The sequence below is a fragment of the Myodes glareolus genome, chromosome 15 (genome assembly GCF_982192425.1).
Source record: "Myodes glareolus chromosome 15, mMyoGla1.1, whole genome shotgun sequence".
NCBI classification, from domain to species: domain Eukaryota; kingdom Metazoa; phylum Chordata; class Mammalia; order Rodentia; family Cricetidae; genus Myodes; species Myodes glareolus.
The window spans coordinates 49,010,340-49,027,205 of record NC_142040.1 but is presented as its reverse complement, the minus strand read 5'-3'; the positions used below and the strand labels follow the sequence as shown (position 1 = coordinate 49,027,205).

The window sequence follows — 16,866 nt, the reverse complement described above, 5'->3', positions numbered from 1 at the left end:
CTCCCTTGCTTACACACTCAGAGATTCCTTGATGATAATAGACACACTTTACAAATTTAGAAGCTTTGCAAGATCGTAGCAACAAAAGCAAGGTCTAGCTATGTAGCCCCAGGCTGACCTCCAACTCACAATCCTCCTGCTTCTGTCTTCTGAGTACTAGAATTGAAGTGTGTATCCCCTCCATGTATACATACATACACACATTGTACACATATGAACTATGTATGCCTGCCAGATCTAGTCCAATTCAGCACATGACAATTTGAACATGTTCAGGAAACTATTATTAAGCAAATACAAAGAGTAAACCTTTTTTCCCCTGTAAGCTAACAGCAAAAAGTATGAGATTTTATCCCAATTTCTCTTCTCTTCTCAGTAGTAAGTAAATTTTCAAGTTTGCCAATTGCCTAGGACACAAAAAAATTCTACAGTTTCTCGGATCTCAGGGAGATTCCCCCCACCCCATCGCAAAATGGTTATAACTAGATAATAGTGTACTCCTCTCTTACACTTTATACTGCTGTTGTGTAAGGGCACAAATAGACATCCCCAATACATGGTCACACAATAATAATACAGATGCAATCTTTGAATCTTTTTTGAGTGGGAAAACAGCCATTTGGGGAGTGAAGTACATATGAAATTTACATGATAATAGAAACATTAGGAGGTAAAAACATTAATGGTAACATCAGCCAGACTTTGAGTTATGGTGGGTGCCAAACACCTTTATAAGGCTGTTTATGTGTAATATTGCAGTCATGCTTCCCAACAACCCCGTGGGCTTGGGACTAGAATTTTCACATTCAGAAAACGAAGAGAAGAGTCGATTCACAGAAACTGAGTTCATCCGAGAGTGTGCAGTTGACAAGCGACAGTCTTGATGCTTGGTCTATGAACCTGTGCCTCTAAATCTAGTTTTCGTGGTGAAAGGAAGGGAACTTTAATAGGAAGTGCCCAGGAAACGGCACATTGTGGCCCTGGTTTCACTTCTCAACTATGAGAAGAAGTAACTACTGCTTGCCGCAGCAGACAGAAAGCCACTCTTTCCCAAAGGAAATGCAGCTGTTAAAGAGAAGGCCCAGCAAAGCCACCATCAGCATTTGAAAGCCTTGCGGAACTTTGGGAAATCATAGAGGAGGATTGCTTTGGACTAGCCATGCCTTGAGGACTAACAGAGACCTACAGACAAGGACCCAGAAGTCAGATGTGGATCTTCCAGCCCAAACCAGGCAGGCAGCATGGTATGCAGGTCACTGCATCCACATGGAAGATGGGACTGGACCCGTTCCTTCAGCCCACAGCCACACAGTCCAAGTACTGAGTATAGATGCAGTCATTTCCAACAGATATTTCCCTAATCAGAAAGTTCCTAGTGAAAGATCTTTTTATATATTGCTATATAGCAACTCTTTGGATGAAGAGCTACAGAAACACACACTGGGACTCTGGACCTCTCCAGTGTTTCCATGATTTAGAAGCACCCTCCTGGCAGATGGGTTAGTACCAACATCTGGTGTCACATTAAAAGTGGAAGTATGAATAATTTTCTCAGATCATCAACAGATGTATTTAGTGAATGAATAAGCACACTGACGGCCATACACACATTTGCATACCTGTTTCTCCTCAACATTACCCTCCTCACCTCTAGTATCTATCTACCTCCTGTGATTGTCTAAATCTTACAATGTGACCCGGTCTCAGCACAGGGAATGTGTAGTAGTGATTTCCATTTATCAGTTATTTCTCAGGTACAAATTCAAGCCCGCACCTGTCACTGTGAATTCTGACAGGAATAATAATAATTTCCTCACTGTGCCAGAAGGATTCAGATCCAGTGAGTCCCTTTTTGAGGCTAGAGTTCAGCACACTTGCCGAGATGTCCTTTCCGTACCCGTCTCGGTCATCCCACGGAGGTCACACTCACACCACTTTGACGTCATGCACATGCCCTCCTATACATTGCTGCGGGTCGTGCGGAAGCCTGGTAACTGACTCTTAAACTCTTTGCCCCTGTTCAACTTCTAGAGTGATGTCTGACATGAAGCTAATTCTCAATGCACCGTTGTCTGCAAAATAATGAAGTGAAAGCCCTTAATTGTTTCACTTCAGACTCTCTGACGTCAATAACTACATTATGGTTCCAGGACATTTCCCCTCCTGCGTTCCGGAGGGACCTGAACAGCACAGACGATACCACAGTTGAAGACTCCTGCGTTTCAGTGTATCCCCTCATCTCTAGGTAGTGTTTAATCGGAGTCGCTTAAGCCTCTCTACTTTTGGGGTAAAAGCCATTTCATAAGAAGAGGAATGAAAAGAAAGGCCTTTTATTGTAGAAGCTCACACCCATTCAATTTAAACACATTCAGAGGGGAGTCTTGGCAGAGCTTGCTCACATGGAGCTGATGCTCGTGTGAGTTTAGGGATTTCATATTCAGAATTCTGTGCTCAGGATTTGAGCAGGTGTCTGTTGAGGACCTTAGCTGGTTAAATCCAATAATCATGCAGTGTTTTTGATAAGCCTCAGGCCAAATCATTGAGTCGTCTTGATACTCGAGATTCAACAGGTTAAAGTTTCCTGAACCCTTCAACTTGATGCTTTCATTTTGTAACTCTTGGGATGAGGACTTCAGCGACACCAATAAGAGCAATGATTAGTGTTTACAAAGCACTTTTTGGGTCAGCCTGATCTGCAGAGTGAGTTCCAGGACAGCCAAGGCCACACAAAGAAACTCTGTCTCAAAACACCAAATCAAACCAAAATAAGACAAGAAGTACCTTTTAATGTTCTGAAAGATAATTAAAACAAAACTGTGTTATGTCAAGAAAGTGCTTTTTAAATACATTTTTATAATCATGCAGAATATTGATTATATATGTGTGTGTGTGTTTGTGTGTATGTGTTTGTGCTGGCCTTGAATTCTCAGAGATCCACCTGCCTCTGCCTCCTGAGTGCTGTGATTAAAGGCATGAACCATCATTGCCTGGCCAAAGAGAACATTTTTATTTATTTTTCAAAAACTAAGGTTGACGATTGTTGTCAATTATATACCATTCTTTTTTTAAATACATTTTTATTGATATTTATCTCTGCTCCCCTCCCTGCCTTTCCCCTCCCCCCTTCAGCCCTCCCCCAAGGTCCCCATGCTCCCAATTTACTCAGGAGATCTTGTCTTTTTCTACTTTCTATTTCCCATGTAGATTATATCTATGTAAGTCTCTCTTAGTGTCCGCAGTGTTGTCTAAGTTCTCTGGGATTGTGGTTTGTAGGCCTACAAACCACATACCATTCTTATGTGTTTGTTTGTTTAGTTTTGGGGGAGTGGTGGTGGTGGTTGTGCCAATGTCTGTGTTTCAGCATGCTGAATTTGAACCCTTCCACTCAGGTGAACCCCCTGCCTTAGCCTCCTGCATAGTTGGAACTACAAATGTGTGGCACTGTATTAGACTCTTTCCCCTCTTACTATTTTCCAGATTTTACTTCTCCAAACTGGAGGTGATGTCATAATTTAATTTATAAATTTATTTTTGTTGGTTCTCTAGATCTTTCTTTCCTCAACTTTCAGGGTTTTTCCCCCCTTTGGATGAAACTTTAAGAAGCTGTTAAGAGTTGACAAGATTGTTTCAAAAATTCTGTCTGAAAAGAAATTGTATTAAAACATTATTATATTTGACAGATAGATACAGTTTCATCTCTTTACAGGGAAAAAGGTCTGATGGTCTGATAATTCCTAACACTATTTTTTTTTTACCTGCCCAGCATTGTGTTGGCTTCCCCTCCCCATTAATTCAGGGACACACCCTGATTAGTGTCCTCAGGGAGCAAGAATTACATTTTGGCCAAAATAAGTACCTAGAAATCATATCTGAAATGGAAAAACTAAAGGCAAGTGTACAGTTTCTGGTGTTCTCTGTTGAGCTCCAATTGGCCCATCACACCTTACCTTCTACATGACTAACGGGGGACAGGGGCTCCTCTATCACCCAGGTCTCAGGTTTCTGAGCCCTGTGGTTGGGACAAGCTGTAAACTCTGGATTAGCTGAAATGTCTTTGTGTCTTCCTACGTATGATCCCCTCTTCTCACATTCTCATGTCAGCCTTCTCCACCATGGTTACCACAGCGCCAATCTTCTTCCTGTACCAGCTAGTGGCTTCCCGTCTTCTCCCAATATCTCCACTGCTCCTCTTTCTCTAGCTTAGCTCTGACTTCAGAGCTGATCATTACCCCCAGGTTACCATTCCCTCCAGGTTAACCTACTCAGTGGAGTCCTTGTGGTCCAAGATGTATTCTCTACCTGAAGATCAATCATACCCCTGTTTCAGTCTCCATCTCTTATTACATCATGTCTCTATTCTGCTCCTCTCGTTCCCCTCCCACACCTGCCTGTGTTTCCCCTGAGCATGCATTCCCTAGTTTGGGCTTCCTTCTTTTTACTCTAGAAGCATCCTTCAGACTCATTTTGGGATCCTCTTCCCTGATAACCATGTCCAGGACAGTTTTCCCTCAACTCCATATCTTGCCCATTCATTAATTTATTCACTAGTTCAATTAATTCAACAAATATCCATTAAGTAAGTCCTCTGGACATGACTGTGCAAAGAACTGGCATCAAACGATGAACCCAGCATGTGGAGTTCTTAATCTCATTGTCTAGAATAGAAATCAAAGCATAAACCTCTCACCTTGCACAGGGCTTGCTGTAGGTACAAGTGGACACTTTTTATGTGTCTATTAGGTTTGAATCCATTTCTCACATTTATATATATAAATATATTGTATAAATACACACATGTATATGTACATGCACGTATATGATGCACGTGCATGCATATATGTTTGATGAACACAAGGTTTTTCCTGTGTGTTTTGTTTTTAGAATCTAGCATTGTAAAGTGACATTGTAAAGTGTTTTTAGAATCTAGCAGTGTAAAGTGACATTGGCCTAAAAGTGACATCAGAAAACTGACATATATACCTAAATATATGTGTGAGGGGAATGGATTGAATGAGTCCTGATACTAGTTAGGATATTAGTCCTGAATGCCCGCATTAAAAGTTATCTGCCCTGTGTAGACGCAGGAGATTAATTTTTCCAGCAGGGTGGGGTTCTTCCTATGTAGTCTAGGAGGCCTAGAGCTCATAGTCCTCCTGCCTCAGACTCTCTATGCTGGGATCACTGGTGCTTTGCACCACTTCCAACTTTATTCAATAGAGATGAAAATGTTTGTGTTTCTTGTACTCTTATTGTTTCTCAAACCTTAGCTTTATGATAATCACAGAGACATTTGCATTAGCATTTTAAAAGTATTTACTTCTTTGACAGGCATGATGACTCATGAAGGTTCTGGCCTTCACGCTTGAGGATCTGAGTTCAATCCTGGGAACCTTCAAGGTAGAAGGGAAAAGCCAATTCTCAAAAGTTTCCCTCTGACCCACACGTGTGTGCCGGGTCATGTGTGTTCACATAAATACTTATAAAAGAAAGTTTTAAATGTAAGAAAATATGTATTTCTTAATAAATAAGTTTCTTAAATTTTCCACATACTAAAAGATCCCTCTTTAGAAAAGAAATCCTAAAGTATTTCAGAGCGCCACTTCCCATGGTAAAAAGCACTCCTTCCTGTGGTAATTACCTCTTATTAGTCACACTGGCCTTTAAACCTTATTCAAAGTGCTTAATTTTACATGTAAATATTTCCCCTACTCCCTCAATGGCAAATATTCTGAGATAGATCTAGGTGTTTAGAACTTAGATATATTATTATGTGTGCTTGCTGCTCCCTCTTCCGTGTCCGTAAACAATACCATGCCTCAATTCGTGTTCCAAGGGTTTTATGGTCAAATTCTCCTAAGTAAGACGATTTGATTATAGAGAATATGCACATCTGGGCGCAGTACAGTTTTTAGACCCATTAACCTGCTGTTTCACACTATGCTCGCCAAGGGTGGAGGAACAGTACACTATCAGAATACTCCATGTTGCACGTACATTTTATTCCTGTGTACCTAAAAGCCTGTGTCCAAACTTTTTAAGAAATGTTCTTTAATTTAATCAGTTCTTATCTAAACACAGAATAAAAGATCTGCAGGTCATTATTTAGACTTTTATTAAAGAATGAATAGCTTCAGTTTTCTTTGGAGCTCAACTAATATCCGAAACCAAGTTGGGTCCATTTCAGTTCAACAAATTCTTATTCTACATGTGTTCTGTGGTCTCTTAGTCCCATCACCCCTGTCAACCAAGGCTTCAACATATGAACTGTGGTTAACGGAACACATTTGGAAGGAAGTCCCTATTGTGATCCAAGCTGACGCGTGACTCCTCCCCCCAAAACAGAAAAGGGGTTTCCTGGTTCACCTAACAGGTGGGAGAGCTAAGAATCCAAGCTGGGCTTCTTCCCTCCCCAAACCTCTGTCCCCTTCAACGTCCCTAACCTCCATGCCGTGTTTGAGAAATTCACTAAAGATTATATATGTCTTATGCACATGTGAAAATAAAAGTCTGATGGAAATCAATCGTTGGGGCTCCGTTGTTGTTTGTGGGGCACAGCTTTTCCTTTTCTTCCCCGAGGAGCGGGGTCTTCACTCAGTGCGCACATCTTGGACCCTGTGTTTTGGGGATTTGTGCAGATAGGAGCTTCTCTTCCTCCGCTGCTCTGTCTTCTTGGAGAAAGTTGTGAAATGCAGAAGTAGAACCGCTGCTCAGCAGAATTCAGAACTTGTGCTCGTGGTTTTTTTTTATATTGATGGCAGATGTGGTCCCGTTCCTGGGCTTCTTAGAACTGGAAAGATGTATAGACAGTGTCATAAGGTTTCACTTACGCATAGCCGGGGCAGCTGAAGTCTGGGAAGAGTTAATGATTTATTTGCCCAGCGTCAGATCATAAATAGTAAAACAAGTAAGTATTAAATAATGGTGCCTAAATGAATAGTCCTATTTATTGTGAATCTGCCAGACAATATGGCTTCTTAGTATGTGTCATGTATTATGCTTACAGATGAGTCTCAGGCTTAAGGAAGGCTGTGGGCTCCTGGGTGAGGGACAAGGGGTTCAGAGAGTCTAGCTCTAAAGGCTGGGGTTTTCTCACCAAGCAAATCTCTGCTTCTATAATGGAACTCATCAAGATAAGCAGGAAGGAACATTTCAGCCTCGTCATCCTCAGTGTCAGCTCAAGCAAGTTGTGAAATCACGGAGTTATAGGAGACACCTTTGAAGGAAAAGGGCTGGTATTAAAACTATATCAGAAGTTACTGATGCAAATGTAGGGGATCCCCTTCAAACACTGTCAGACAGCAGTTCCTTTAGTGATGCTGCCCTGGAATGAACCCCCTACACACTTTCTCTCTCTGATTATTTGCATAACCTAAAATATGTTCTTTCGAATAATCTCACCACTAAGAAATTTTTCTTTGGGAAGCAGACTAAATTGCTCATATAGTTTGGAGTCTCATTTGCGGACTGGCTGGCTGATCGTGGTTAATATGATGTCACGAGGCTGGCTTTCTTGAGTGGCTTGCTCCACCGAGTCAGAGCGTCTGATTGTAAGACACGCTTAACTGCTTGGATGAACAATGGTGTCAGTCAGATTTGCATGAGATCTGTGAGAGTCAGGCTCAGCTGTGGGTGTTGAGGACAATAACTCTAAACAGCTGTGGCTGGACTGTAGCCCATCTTGAGTGTGAGATGGTGAGGCGAGGCCCAGTCACTTAGGGGTTTTTCATTGATCATCAATTACTAGAGGTAAAGTCTTACACAAGTTTGAAGAAGAATCAGATAAAACTTGGTCTGTTGACAATACCTTATCAGAAAGAACTTCTGAAGTACTATAATATTTATTTTCAGCTTTAATTTCCTAGAATCTAATTGAGTAACACACTGTATTTTCATTTCATGATTGTCCTGTTTTCCTGGAAGACTGTATTTTTATCTGTGGTTTCTGACAGTGCTGTGGATCAAACCTAGACTTAGTACACAGCAGACAACAACTGTACACATTTAAGGGGCACAGTGTGAATTTTGAGTATAGCTTTTAGAAAGATAAAGATGCCATTGTAAGGTTCTTCAGTGTCCCTCCCCTCTTTTGCTTTCTTTTTTCCCCTCAACTCTAAGCTGCTACTACAAAATGAATACATTTAGAATGCAGGGCCAAACTCCAGCCACCACTTCTCCATTTTCGCATGGTGCTCTCTGTGAGTTTAGCTTCCAGGGAATTGGCAAGGTTTCAGTACCCAGCATCTTTTTCTCTTGGACCATATTGGTCCCCACCATTATTTTCTCTGAAGTGCTTCAATTGCTCACATTTCTTTTCCAGCTGTGATCTTATTCAATATTTGATTAAAAGTCACAGTAGGGTCATTTTAGGTGGTTTTGGTTGATGTGGGCAGATCTTATCACACATTTGGATCCAATATTCTATGAAAAGTTTTTTAGAACTAGAGAAGCTGAATAGTTAGCTGGGATAGATGAAACTTATGTTCTACTGGGTTAAGATAGAAGTCTTTCTTTCTTTCTTTTTTCTTTCTCTTTTTCATTTTTTAAAAACAAAGGTCTGTTTCTGTATGTAGCCCAGGCTACTCTGGAATGCAATCCTATGCTTCAGTCTCTCAAATTCTAGAACAGCAGGAGTATAGCTCCCTGCCCAGTGGCTAAGAACTGTTGAGTCAAAGGTTTGTCTTTATTGATTGATAAGACCAAGGACACAAGGTATTTATTGAAGTGCAGTTTTAAAAACACCTCTATTATCTGTTCTGCCCCAGGACAGGCAGATCTGGTAGTGTTGACTTTAGAAATACTGATGAACTTGCAAAAGTACCTTGAAGGCTGAAGAGACTGTGGACTTTCAATGGTGCTATTTTGACTCTTAGATCTCAAATTCCATTCTAAGGCAACCGTAGAACAAAACAAGACAGCAATGGATCAGCACCCAAATCCCAGAGTTCAAACTCCACCAGTTCAACAAAGTCAACAGCAGGTGGGAAGTCGAGTTATCTTCAGCAGAAGAACCTCTGCCTGCACAGGAAGTGTTTTTGGTCTCAGAAAGACTGGAGAAAAAAATGCAGAGAGAGAAGTTTTCTCCTTTTTTTTTTTCCATTTTAGAGGAAGGATGGATTGAGGGGCCTACAAAACCACAAAGAATAAGATACTACTGGCCAGTGGGAAACAGACACAATTGGAAATTGGAAATAAGTCAATCTCTGTTCTCGAGCTGGTTGTGTGAACAGGACCACCTCTAAAGAGAAAGGTGATCTAATGGATTTGAATAAAAACAACAAAAAATAAAATAAAGCAGACAAAAAAACAAAGAAATGTTGGTCTGTGGAGAGAGAGAAAAGTAGGGTGGTTGATAACGGTATAATTTAAGAATCTTACTTGCAGTACAGTTCAATTTGAAAGTCCGATTGTTCAAGCTTGATAAGGGTGTATGTCTATAATTTTAGCAATCTGAAGGTTGAGACAAGAGGCTCTTGAGTTTGAAGCTATCCTGATCTATATAATGGGATCCTGTCTGAAACATACAGCCACCCCTCCCCCAAAACAGAACAATCTTTTGGCTCTTTTCTTTCAAGTTGACATGGTGTAAGCACTCACAGAGTATATTCAGCAGTGAGTCTTGAAATCTCATCAAAGGCATATCGTTATCAAAGCAGTCTCCCTGTTTTGTAAATTGAACAAGGGAAACCCATTAGAAAACCAAGCTTCAATTGTTTTGCATCAAGCAAGGTCAAAGTAAGATTTTTGGTGTAGATGAAAACACCTTGGAACTCAGTAGGCTGACCTAGTTAAGGCTTCTCCTTAGAAAACCAAAATTGTGTGCATTGAAGCTATTTCTAGGACTCTAGGTTGTCAAAGGAAGGGCTTTGCCTGAAGAGACTCTCAGAGATTTCCATCCCTGACATCTGCATGGCCTACGCCGTCAGTTCCCTCAGGTACCCACTCCTACCCATGAAGGCATGTTAAGTCTAAGTCTGTCTATACCCAGGGGTCTAGATTCCATGGCATTTGTAAGGTGTGTCTGGTAACCTTTGGTCAAGGGCACCAAGCAGGATCATTTATGCCATTGAATCCTCATCCTGGCTGTATATGAGATCACTTATATTCAAGACACTGTTAGCATTAGGGATTCCTTTTCTAGAAATTCTGATTTAATTTATCTGTGAAGTAAGTTTTGCGGAAGGTTTGTAGTAAATTCTTACATCGAGCTAGGTTAGAGACCCACTGTCAGAACCCAGTCAATCCACTCAGTTTCTATTCTTGGTTATGCTGTATCCATTTGAATTGTAAAACTATGGCATACGACCCTTTACAATTTTATACAGCATGAGTCACCTTCAAGATGAACAACCCTTAATTATTATGGATTACGTATTTTTATTTTTATATAAAAATTTATTTATTTTTTAATTGTTGTTCAATACAGGACTTCCCTGGGTAGCTCCTGAACTCACTCTATAGACCAGGATGGCCTTCAACTCAGAAATCCACCTGCCTCTGCCTCCTGGAGTGCTAAGATTAAGGGAGTGTGCCACCATGTCAAACATAGCTTTTCTTTGACTGTTGTCCTTTGTAAGGGCAGTGCTTAGCTCAGTGGTTCTTAACCTTCCTAATGCTATGACCCTTTAATAAGTTCCTCATATTGTAGTGACCCCCAGTCATAAAATTATTTTTGTTTCTACTTCATAACTGTAATTTTGCTACCATTATAAATCGTAACGTAAATATCTGATATGCAAATGATCTTACTCGACCCCTGTGAAAGAGTTGTTAACTCTCCCAAAGGGTCGCAACTCATAGGTTGAAAATCTGTCCCTTAATTGATAAACCAAATGCTTCAAGGAATCTGTGTCATATACTCCCCAATTTCAGAAATTTAATTTGTAAGCTACCGTACTTTAGGAAAGTATTCTTGCCAAGTGTCCAGGTTGAGTGAGTCAGAAGACCTTGTTAGAGCAAATGGGAGAACGTCTAAACACCAAAACCTGACTACAGGTAAGACATTGAACAAAGATGCCTCCGTTGTCCTAAAAGAAGAGGCTTCTTGGTGCTCTGACTCTACCCTGAACTGCCCTGAGGTTCAGTGAGGTCTGCTGCCTGGACTCTCTCCCAGTCCCCTGTAGATTGTCCAGACACTGCCTCAATCAAGGTAATTAACACATCTATGAACTTGGCACAGCGGCTTTGAGACCTTGGGTCTTGCCAACTTCCTGACTACCTTCCCTCCCCAACATTTTCTTGAACTCCACAAAATTCATGCTGATGACTTTAAGAGTAGAACTTTTGGTGCACGCCTTTGGCTAGTGGGTCAAGCTCACATTACACCAGACTTGGTGGGCTGTCCTGCAAAGGTTGTGTTGTCTACATCCTCTAGACTTGTTTGGGTCCGTGGTTATGACTCAATGAAAACTTGAAAATGTCCTGAGATGGCCAAAACTTCACGTAAGACTTCCAGGACACAAAGGTTTCCGAATGGTGAGGTCTGATTGTTGTCTGAAGCTTGTGAAAAGCATGCTGGGAATAAGACAGAATAGACTCTCAACAAACAAAACCTCTAAAAGTGTTTTAGGAAAGGGAGGGTATGGGAAGGGAAGATGGCCTGCATTCAACTACCCTAAAATAGCAGGTTAATTACTTTAGGAAGAGAAGATAGGATGGGGACATGTTAGTCACAGTTCTTTTTTGGTCTTTGCTGTTAATTGCCTGATGACCTGCATGCATTGTTCATTTACATTGATCTCTTGACTTTTAAAAGGCAACCTGTAACTGTAACTGTACACATTTAAGTCAAAACGCAGAACTTCACAGCCATGCAGTACTGGGGCTATTAGCTTGCATTTGTTTATCTGGTCTTTGGTCCTCACCAAAGGTCATTTGGTCATTGTTCTGTTAAGGTGTCTGCTTCACACCAAAGCTACTACCATGACTTGGGTTTGCTTCAATTTTCTTTGCCATTTGCGTGTGTATGTGTGTACACGTGTGTGCACATGTTTGCTATAAATTCTTCTGGACCACAGGGAAGACTCAACTATTAACATATTAATTAACATATTTGTTTATTTTCAATCACATGTCAGCACCGCTTCCCCACATTGCCTTATGCCATTTTGCCACAGATGTGACTGATACAGTCGTGATGCCTACAGCTCGCCTTTTGTCTCTCTGCTTGGGTAATGAATAGCGTACGGTGCTTGTGCAAAAGACACCATGGTGAACACATTTGGTATACCCCAATTTCCTGATCCTCATGAGAATTTCATTAAGAAGAAGGCTTTATTCGTCTTCCTTTCTAGAAGGGAAAACTGAGGTACAGTTGAACAGACTTAAGCACAGCACACCTGCCGAGTAATGGAGCTGGGTTTGCACCTGGGCAGACCAAAGGCAGAGCAGTGTTGTTGGCCACTAGGTTACCTTGAGTTTTGTTTACAAAGCTTCTCTTAGTGGGCAGAGCTCTGGTCTGAGCTTTGACCTAGCAGTCCCTGGAAAGTTTCCATTTGACTCATCCCAGACTGTCACGCAGGGCCCCGAAAGGACATTTGGAACTGAAGAATGGTCAATGACATGCTTTCAGTCTTGGCTCCACATGAAGTTCCTTTAGATACAGTATACTTTTTGGTTCCTTGTTTATTTCTCTCCCCTACTAGTACTAGAGTATTGGCTTTTCCCCAAAGAGAGGCCGTGTTTTCTTCATTATAAAGATATCGTATGTCCCTCTCTTAGTCAATTGTAGGATTATTTGTTTCTCTAGTGTCAAGTGTTTTATAAAGTATGAGGTCTCTCTGTGTACTTGATTTTTCTTGGCTAACGTTTAGCATAATCACTTACACATTAAAGGAGGCAAAAGTTTAATTTATAGTGAAAGCCTTCGGATGCATATTTTAACTAGGTTAGACAGACCTCTCTGTGGTAGGGTTACGTTATTAAGTTCGTGACCCAAATATGGTGCACGGACTAATGGCCATCGGCCATGACACACCTGTCATTGCCACTCATTACGTTCTTGACTACACCCTGGCTTTTCACTGAGTTGTCTTGAGATGTGCCAAGATGCCTCATCCTCCACTCATCAGTTGACACAGATTCGCACTGTCTCTGCATCCTATCTTTTGACTCGAGAGCTGGCCTGGGATTTGAATTAGTGACGTCAAGCTTGTCAATAGACAAAAGCCAACAAGCCAACAACAATAGCAGCAACAATAGATCCAAACCAAAGCGAGTGTTTTCTCACATGACATAGCAGCCCATGGCTTCATGATCTCCAGAGTATGGTCGCATAATCAGTCCATAAGAAGAAAGAAGGCAATGAAGGGAGCAACTGTGATACCATGATGGGATCGGTGGTGTCTGTTAGATCAAACGTTAGCTATTAATTTTGTAAGAACTTGGGAGACATGACTGGGTTAAAAATGGAGAGTGTGTGTGTGTGGGGGGAATGAAGACTCTTCTAGAGATGTTTTACACACACCCAATGCTGACATGCCACATAGCAAGAGAAGATACCCCTCCACACACACTTACATCCTATCCCCCCATGCCTCTGCTGGTCTTCATTCCCTCAAGGAAGCTCTTCCACTGCTTCCCTATCCCTCAACAGAAAGCCCCAGAGTAGCTGGTGTTTAATTTCAAATGACAGGCATATCAAAGACATTTCAACATACCCATCTGTAACAATAACCTTCACTTAGTAATAAGTCACTACCCAGACAGGAGAGAGAGGCGGAGATAAAACTTTGTGGTTTTATTCTCAGTTTCCTGATCCTGAGAGCCACATAAATAAAACAGTTTAAATTAAGGAGAGGTCACTGTAAGATCTGAGTCATCTAGTTTGTATCCCTCATTGATCCACTTAACGGGACGAATGCCAACCCCTGATTTACTTTATGACACAAATGTTTTTGTTTTTAGTATATAAGAGAGTTGAGTGGGTTTCTAGGGTCAAAGGTGCTCCAGGTGACATAAGCAACTTTTCTCCTTCTGACTTGTTACCTTAGCAACCTTTGTTTCCACAGTCAACTCTTAGAAATTCACAGAAATGGAGGCACTTGAATCCTGTGACCAAGTGTTTCTGCAACTATCCTGAGAGGAGCTATTGTGTTCTATTATTCTCATTTAGAAAAGCAGACCTGCCGTGGGCGGTGGTGGCACACACCTTTAATCCCAGCACTAGGGAGCCAAAGACAAGCAGATCTCTATGAGTTCGAGGCCAGCCTGGTCTACAGAGAGAGTTCCAGGACAGGCTCCAAAGATACTGAGAAACCCTATCTTGGAAGGAGGGTGGGGCTAGTAGACGTGCTTTAACATAAGAATACTGTCTTTGCCCAGAAGCACATCAATGGACTCAACACTACTGTATCCAATCCAGGTGGTCTCCTGGACCACATGCAGAATCCTTTAGGGGTTTCTATAAGATTTCTATAGAGTTATTGATGATGCTTGTTGTATTTTGGAAGCTGAGTTTGAAAAGGAATCAAAGTAATTTATTAAGCCTTTTCCAGCATGCAGGCAAACCATGCTATTATCTCCCACACAAACTCAAGATGTGGACTTGGCAAGGATTTCTCTGAAAAAGGAGCCATGTGTTGGTATTGACGACTGTAGAAAGGTTGCCACAGTGGACAGACTTGAGCACAGATACGTTGTTTGTCCTGAAGAATGGTTCCTTCTGCTCTTCATGTCCTTAAGAAGAACCAGAAGAAGAAACAAAACTGTCTCCTTTGCATTGTGAATATCTGTGACTACCACTATGTGCTACTGAACCATGTTGATTAGCCTGGCATGGCCATCCATGGAAGGCAAAAGCAAAATAAATGGACAACCATGCACTTCCAGTTCTGCTTCGCAGATTTAGGAATAGGGTTGTGCACAGATGTGGCAGCCAGAGAGGGCTGGGCATCCCTGAAGAAGACCTAATTATTCAGTACAATCCACCTACCAAAGTTATAGAAGGAAGAGGTCACCACCCTACAACTCATCCTGCCACCTGAAGAGGTAGTTGTGCCTCTTCTGTTTCTTAAAGCAATCCAAATTTCTGTTGAATCAGCCTGTCTTTTTTTGGTCAAATGTTTCCGGACATTGAGTCTCAGTTTGAAAAGCTGATTGCAAAAAACATTATTTTCTCCCTAAATAAACCCAAGAAACATGCAAGTTATGACTCTCACTCTGAAGCAGATCCATGATGCTAGCTTAAATTTGCCTCAGGTTGCTCCTTCGCTTGGTTTTAAGATTACTCTTTTCTTCATAGTAACTTGGAAGACCATGAAGGTGAGAGTAACATGGTGAATTCGGCTACTAGAAAACGATTAAAGTGAAGCCAAAACTTCTTAAACACATCAGCAAGCTGACACCTCAGGCCCCCCAGGAACTTAGCTTCCTCCCTGATGCTGCTGCATCTGAACCAACTTCCCTAATTCTCCCCTCTCCACCCTCTTTACAAAGGAACTTTTATTGCCCAATGATCTTCATATCTTTTACATGATGATAGTATTTGAATTTTAAAAAGTCCCCACAAACCAAATTGCATCATTGTTTTACTATGAATGATTTTATTTTTACACCTTTCATTCAACCATAAGCAGACTTTGGTGGCATGACTTGCTAGCTAACCTCCTCTAAATGTGGGGCAAAGAGTTTTGATTTTGGATTGTGATGTTCTGAGAGTCCATCATGGCTCTGTCACCTAGGATGCTCTAGAATATTCGAAAGACGTACTTCACATTCTGGTGCCTCGAGTTTTTCAGTTCTCTAAAACTTAACTGAAATAAAAAACCTTACTTCAAGTTTTCTTTGAAAACACCTTTAGTTAATTATTATTTTGGAAGCCAGAAAAACAGAACCTATCGTGTGTATTCAATAACGCTAACACTTTTTACACTGAATGTAGTGATATTTGGAGCAAGGTCAGCAATGTGCTTGGGTGATGAGCAGTTCATCCCTTGTTCATTCATTAAGCATTGCTTTGCCCAAAAGCTTTAAAACCCTTTTTTATTTTTTGATAATTTCATACATGTATATAATGAGTTTTATTGTTTTTATCTGCTCTTAACCTTTCTCATCCCTCCCCTTCTCCCTCTAAACTCCTGTTTCCCAACAAGTCTCCTTTCTTCTGTGTATGTGTATATATTTATATGTGTGTTTGTCACTGGCTTTAACTAGGGGGACTGCCTTTTCTGATGTTGTTATTTTTGTTTCTTGTTTTTGGGACAAGGTCTCATGCAGTCCAGACTAGCTTCAACTTCGCTATGTATCCACTGCTGACTTTGAGCCAGCTCTTTCGGCTTCCACCTTTCAAGAGTTGTGACTATCTGCCCACTCTGTCTTCTTTTCTCTCTGTCTTTGTATTTCTGTTTCTGCCTCCGTGTGTGTGTGTGTGTGTGTGTGTGTGTGTGTGTGTGTGTATGTATCTGTTTTCTCTCTTTCTTAAGCAGAATCTCACGCTATAGTTGAGGTGGGTGCCTAGGACTCACTATGTAGCCCAGATTGGACTTGAATGTACAGCAACCCTTCTGTCTCAGCCTCTTGAGTGCTGTAATTATAGGTAAGAGCTTTTACCTGGCTTTGAACTGGTGATTTTTAAATGTTCTTATTAGGGTTTGTGTGGGTATGAGATGATATGCAGATTTGATATCATAGCACCTTTGTGATAATGAGGCTTATAACCTTCTCCCATTATTGCATGTTCACTAAAATATGTTGTGTCACCCCATATCCAGGGCTCCAAACAGCCATCATATCCAGTAACCACCCATAAATTATTAATCTTATAGAACTGTTGCCTGTTTTAAGCCAGTACTTTGGAATTATTTTTCTTAAACAAAAAAGACATATGTAAGCAACAAAATGGAGTTGATGAAATCTATATTTATCCTAACT

At 41.1% G+C, this 16,866-nt stretch overlaps 1 protein-coding gene and 1 pseudogene across 1 annotated transcript in view; one reads left to right on the top strand and one right to left on the bottom strand.

Moving 5' to 3' along the window:
* Dab2 (DAB adaptor protein 2) overlaps positions 1-16,866 on the bottom strand; it is a 129,843-nt gene that overhangs the window by 87,781 nt on the left and 25,196 nt on the right. The window lies entirely within an intron of this gene.
* Positions 1,945-15,472, top strand: LOC125397502 (ATP-dependent RNA helicase DDX18-like; annotated as a pseudogene).